The sequence below is a fragment of the Astatotilapia calliptera genome, chromosome 20 (genome assembly GCF_964374335.1).
Source record: "Astatotilapia calliptera chromosome 20, fAstCal68.1, whole genome shotgun sequence".
NCBI classification, from domain to species: Eukaryota; Metazoa; Chordata; class Actinopteri; order Cichliformes; family Cichlidae; genus Astatotilapia; species Astatotilapia calliptera.
Genome location: NC_137441.1, coordinates 19,058,856 through 19,065,644, shown reverse-complemented (window position 1 = coordinate 19,065,644; position 6,789 = coordinate 19,058,856). Strand labels below are relative to the sequence as shown.

Here is a 6,789-nt window from a genome sequence, read left to right as displayed (position 1 = left end):
TTCACTGTGCAATGTTCCTTCAAATGAAGGACACAGATTTAGCATATGCCCAGCTCCACAAAACAAGTAGACTTTTGCTACATCTGAACCTCGTTCTCACCTCAATGCAGGGTCAACCTCCCTTTTCACTTTTGACACAGCAGTAGCAAAATTCCTCGTGTTAGTTCTAGGGAGGAGCTTGGAAAGAAAAGCATCTGGACTTCTTTAAGTTATTTGAAGATGTTTCAGTTCTAGGGTCAAATTGTGGAGAGTCCCAGATTTAAGCCCTAAGGGAGTGTCCCTTCAAGAGGGACAAAGGACCCCCTATTGATCCTCTACCTAAACACACGAGCTAAAGTGTGAAAATGGGTGTAGGTCACAATCAGCCAAGGTTTCAGGTGAGTTCATTGTGTAACCTAGCCCCAACCTATCATGTGATTTCCTGAGGTTAGATGGCCCAGGATGCGAGTGGGCGTTAAGGCGCCTGAGAAGGGATTTCAAAACTAGATTGCGGATGGCAGACAGCTGGTGTCGTAAACCACCACCTCTGTTCAAAGATGGCCATTCACAGTGGACATAGATGGCTTCATTCAATCCTCTTTCGAACCATCTGTCTTCTCTGTTCAAAATGTGAACACTTGCATCCTCAAAAGAGTGACCTTTGTCCTTTAGATGCAGATGAACAGCTGAGTCTTGTCCCGTGGAGGTGGCTCTTCTATGTTGTGCCATACGTTTATGAAGTGGCTGTTTGGTCTCTCCAATGTAGAGGTCTGGGAATTCCTCACTACACTGTACAGCATACACTATATTGTTAAGTTTGTGTTTAGGCGTTTTGTCTTTTGGATGAACCAGTTTTTGTCTGAGTGTGTTGCTGGGTCTGAAGTAAACTGGGATGTTGTGCTTGGAGAAGACTCTCCTGGGTTTTTCCGATATACCAGCTACATAGAGGATGTTGTTGCATTTGTCTTTCTTATCCCCCTTAGCTGGTGTTTGGTCTTCTTTTCTGTGCATCTTTGCTGACTTGCTGACTTGATGAAACACCAATTAGGAAAACCGCATGTTTTAAGAGCTTTCTTTACATGTGTGTGTTCCTTCTTTTTCCCTTCAGACTTAGAGGGAACAGTTTCTGCCCAGTGTTGTAAGGTCCTTATTACTCCAAGTTTGTGTTCCAGAAGGTGGTGGGAGTCAAAGAGGTTGAGGTTTCCATTCTCTTCAATGCACACGGCACAGTCCAGGAATGGCAAACAGTTATCCTTTGTGTCTTCCCTGGTGAACTTGATGTTTTTATCCACAGCGTTAATGTGAGCAGTGAAGGATTCCACTTCTTATGTTTTGATTTTGACCCAGGTGTTGTCTACATATCTGTACCAGTGGCTAGGTACTCTCCCTTTAAAAGAGCCTAGGGTCTTTCTTTCCATTTTTTCCATGTGAATGTTGGCTACAATAGGTGACACCGGGGAGCCCATGGCACATCCATGTTTTTGTCTGTAGAAACCCCCATTGTATATGAAATATGTGGTGGTAAGGCAGAGGTCTAACAGTGTGCAAATCTGATTGGGAGTGAAGTTGGTTCTATCTTCCAAGGAGCTGTCTTCTTGTAGTCATTTTCTGACAGTCTCCACTGCCTCCGTGGTAGGCATGCAAGTGAAGAGACATCAAAGGACACCATAGTTTCATCTGGATCCAGAGTAAGCTTCTGGACCTTGTCGGTGAAGTCAGTGGTGTTCTTGATGTGATGTGGGGTGTTCCCCACAAGAGGTGCTAGAATGGTAGCAAGGTGTTTCGAAATGTTGTAAGTGGCTGAGTTTATGCCTCTAACAATGGGTCTGAGTGGGACACCTTCTTTGTGGATCTTAGGAAGTCCGTAAATGCAGGGTATGGTATCCCCTGGGTATAGGCAATGATAGGACAAAATCATTGAAAGCCCTACATATCACCTGTGACATTATTCAAACTGCGAAAATCTCTGCACGGCCACCATCAACCGTCTGATTTGGGCACCATGTGTAGCGGAGAGGCCCAGGCACTATTCGAGCGCTGTACGATGCCGAGGCGCTCCATGGTTGCAAACTTTTCCCAAGCGATGGGGAATTTCTGTCATGGCGCAGTGGCCTGTGGAAATGGGATGGACTCAAGTGCAGATTCAAAACCGGAGGCCAGGGGTGAGGTGTAACGAAAAGAGATTTTATTTTACAATGCTCAGAGGCTAACAGAAAGTGCAGACTAGAATCAATGAACATAAACTAGATGTCTGAGGCGAGAGAAAATACTGTGATGATAACTAGATGGCAGGGATAACTGGGTGCAGGTACTGGGCAGGGGAAACTGTGGCGGGCCAGGGCACTGAAACAGAGGAGAGAGCAGTCAGGGGAATCCCACAGAGGGTTGCGAGTGAATCTAAGGATAGTACACTGAGCTGTCTTACAAGCTTGCAGGTGGGGTTGCGTGGAGGGGGGAGGCAGGAGAGGTCCAGGTGGGTGCTGTATGCAATGCAGGGAGGCAGGCAGGAGAGAATGGCAGTTCCAAAACGGAGAGGGATTACCGGCGGCAGCAAACTGGTATCCAGGAGAACTTGGTAGGTGGGTTTCAGAGGCTGACGAGAAAAACAGAGATACGGTTAATACACACGATGAGTCACCAAGGAACGGACATGAGGCCGAGAACTGACTAAAGTTGGCAGATAATCTGGCGAAGACCAGTTGAGTGCGCCGGTCATAAATACTGCTGGTACGATTGCCATCAGGTGAGGAACAACAAAGACTCCACCCAGTGGGGAGGAGCCGATGCTGTGGAAAACCACCCAGACCACGACAATTTCGTAGGGTTGAGGAGGCACGCCTGTGCAAACACCGGGGGACCAAACATGGTGATATAATGTTCAACCCTGTGTTTCAATTCAGTTCAATTTTATTTATATAGCGCCAAATCACAACAACAGTCGCTTTATATTGTACAGTATATCCTATAATAATAGATACAGAGAAAAACCCAACAATCATTTGACCCCCCATGAGCAAGCACTTTGGTGACACTGAGAAGGAAAAACTCCCTTTTATTTATTTATTTATTTTTTCTTTTGCCTGCCCCGTTTGGCTTTTTTGCCATCAGAATTATTGTCTAAAGGCAAAGAAAGATGCCCAACGGATTTACTTTACTAAATTGACCATCCCAGGCTGGGATGGAAAAACTCCCTTTTAATAGGAAGAAACCTCCGGCAGAACCAGGCTCAGGGGGGGTGGCCATCTGCTGCGACCAGTTGGGGTGAGAGAAGGAAAACAGGATAAAGACATGCTGTGGAAGAGATACAGAGATTAATAACAGGTACGATTCAATGCAGAGAGGTGTATTAACACATAGTGAGTGAGAAAGGTTACTGGAAAGGAAAAACTCAATGCAATCATGGGAATCCCCGGGCAGCCTACGTCTATTGCAGCATAACTAAGGGAGGACTCAGGGTCACCTGGTCCAGCCCTAACTATATGCTTTAGCAAAAATGAATGTTTTAAGCCTAATCTTAAAAGTAGAGATAGTGTCTGTCTCCCCGAATCCAAACTCGAAGCTGGTTCCAGAGAAGAGGGCCCTCTCATTCTACTTTTAAATACTCTAGGAGCCTGCAGTGCGAGAGCGAAGTGCTTCAATTGGGTGATATGGGTTTCGTCGTTGTTCTAAAGGCTATATGTGCAAAAGCAACACCGAGCCATGATTATCAATAAAAACAAATGAACAGGTAACCCTCTTATTACAATATCAATAATCTAATATAAAAGGTATAAACCTTTCCTGTTGACAAGATGTTGGGGCTGCTGCATAACCAACGTCTGCAGCAGCCTAAACATGGGAATACTGACGACCTGCACAAATAAATACATAAAAAGCACTTCTGAGATGTTTTTATGTATTTTCTTTGCTCCAAGCAACTTGTTCTCTGTGTGCCTTTCTCTTGTTTGTATACATTTTCTTTTTCTCTCTGGTTCTTGGCGAAGTCGGTTGCACTTTTCTCCTCTCCTCCCTTATCTTCCCTGCTTAGCCTCTTGTGTCCTTTTCCAGTCTTGTGTATTTTGTATTACTTTTCCCTGGAACACTCTCTCACAGTCTGTTCTCTAAAACCTAAAGAGGAATTATGGATTTGATCAACTGGTCCCTGAATGCAATTGACACCCTTTTCTCAACGAGAAGTCTGGGCTCGGGTGAGCCTGAGTGTTGAAGATATCTAGCTATTCGGAGCCATGATAACAGGGTTCTTGCTGATCGGAGCTGGCTTGGCCCTGGCTTGGCCCTGGCTTGGCCCTGGCTTATCGAAGATTAAAGAAAGCGGAATCGGCTGTTTAAAACCCCACAAGGCTGCCTGCAGGGATTGAATCGATGGGACGAGTGGTGAGTTCTCAAAATGGGCTCATTGAGCGCAGCACAGATAAGATCTTGGAGAAGCTTACGGCTGCTGTGAACACTCAGAATAAGATCTCTGAGCGAAAATTTGATTACACCTTGGAGAAGCACTCAGAATAAGACCTCTGAGCGAAAATTGATTACATCTTGGAGAAGCTCACTGCGGTCGTGAGTTCTCAGAATCTGCTCTTTGAGCACAAGAAGGACAACATCACGGAGCGTAAGTTTGATAACATCATGGAGATGCTCACATCTCTCCAACAGGAGATTGAGAGACCAGTGTCGGACTGTTAGAACAGCTTTGAAATTCACATGAGTTGTTCGCACTAAAGTAAAAACCACCATCGCTTCATGCGGCTACCACTTCGGCGCCAGCTATGATCTCAAGGCTGGAGCTGAACAAAAACACCCTGATAACAGACTGTGCTTAGACTGTTCCTCCCCTATGCAAGGCCACCTGGGTTGGCTGGAAGACTGTTTACTTAGCCTGGCAGGGCGAAGGACACTGTCTCAGCTGAACTCTGGACACACACGCATACACAAAAACTGATACACACTCATCCCCCCTCCCTTTCCAAACGCCTTCAATGCTTGTCCCCTCCCGGGGAAGATGGCGGTCGACTGGACCAGCGCAGACATGCTGCAGGACCGGATGCGATGTCTACACCAGCTCTCTATTACCCTTTACCCGCCCCTGTTGCTTGTCTCGTGTTTCTGTGGTGTATTGATAGCCATGTGCTTTTTGTATGCGCTGAGGTATTTTGTTTCTTTTTCTGTTCTCAAACTGATCTCCTCCTTGTTTCATTGTGTTTTCTGTTTGTCTGTTCATCCTTTTGTATAAAATGTTCTAAAAAGTTAAATAAACTACAACCCCCCCCCCCCCCCTCAAAACCAAAGAAATGACCATAGAACTTTGGCTAAATGATCTGGCATAGATAGGTGATGACATGATTAGAACCTGCAGCATGTTAAGTCATAATAACAGGTTAAATCCTTGAGTTATGAAGTAGGTCTCTTCTTACTTTTGTGACAAGCGGTATACATTACCATGCTCAGTGTTGGGAAGTAACGGAATACATGTACAAGCATTACGTATTTAAAATACAAAATATGAGTAACTGTATTCCATTACAGTTATCGTTTTAAAAGGTGGTATTCAGAATACAGTTACTTTGTTAAAATAAAAGGATTACACAGCAGCTTTTTCCTGTTTCATATGTTAAGCTATGCCCTCTCTATTTTTGGTAATTCCACGCGGGTAGAAACCTAAACAAAACACGCATTAAGAGGCTCTAATGTCTGTGTCTCAATCTCGCGGCCCATGTCACCTCTACTTGCCATGATGCCACATCGCTTGAAGTGAAGAAATATTTTTAAAAATTATTTTTCAAAAAATTTTTTAAAATGAAGGCAATAGGCAGAGTGTTACAGGCATAGCCCTAAAGAATGTAGCCTCATGGGCAGTGTAGTCTGTGCTGCAGGGAGAATGGACTGCCATACCCATTATGTGTCTGTGAGCGCCAGGAGAGTCTACAAGTACAAGTTGTCACTGACCAGAAACAGGAGATGGAAGCATGTAAATATAATAATAACCATTGCAGCCTATAAGAGTGCCTGACAAGCCCAGTTGTAAGTAAGCTATTAAGACTTGACTGTATACTGTGTTTGTGTTTTCCTCCGAAACAATAAGTTCAGTTGGAGCAGCCTTTCAACACCTCACTCTGTCTCTCACTAGCAAAGTTGAACCAGGCAATAAAGTAAAGCTAATTTTCGGCCACGAGCCCGACACGGAACCCAATGTACTAGCCAGAGGTCTCTTTACTACGGTTTGGAGCCGCGTACCTGTTTTATATATACGCGGAATAGTTTTCTATAACAAATCGCTGGAAAAAGTGCAGTCTTATCTAATGTCAACCCACTGTTACTCATTTTATATTAAAATTTAAAAATATAGTTGGTATAGATATGGCGAGTAGCCTTCAGAAATAGTAATAAATCACACAGCAATAGTACATTAATGTAGTTGTAAAAAGCATGACAACAGTAATCCAAAGTATTCAGAATACCTTTGTTCTGTTATAAATAAAAGTTGTAAAATGTTGTATCACTAAAATATCATTTTGACTCAGTTTGTTATTCATTATGTGTTTACAGCACCCTCTGTGGTTGCTCCAAGCAATACATTTTAGAAACTGCTTTATTTTGAAAAAACTTCATTGAGCAGGAAGAAAATAATAATGGATTGTCCAGCATCCAGCATCCAGCATGTCCAAATTAACACTGTCAGATTTGATTTCAACACTATTAAAGTGTCTATATGGGTCCACACCAGAAAGTGTTAATTTAACTCTTTTTGGAGAGTTGGTACGTTAACTCCGATTTAGTGTTAAACACCAAATCTGTCTGGAGTTGATAATTTAACAC

General features: G+C 43.7%; 1 long non-coding RNA gene across 1 annotated transcript; it reads right to left on the bottom strand.

The window, feature by feature from the left end:
* Window positions 1-2,142: 2,142 nt before the first annotated feature.
* Window positions 2,143-5,032, bottom strand: LOC145422855 (uncharacterized). The gene is made up of 2 exons (XR_013904065.1): window positions 2,405-5,032; window positions 2,143-2,322 (listed from the first exon to the last, which is right to left on the bottom strand). It is a non-coding gene; the product is annotated as an uncharacterized LOC145422855 (long non-coding RNA).
* Window positions 5,033-6,789: the final 1,757 nt, after the last annotated feature.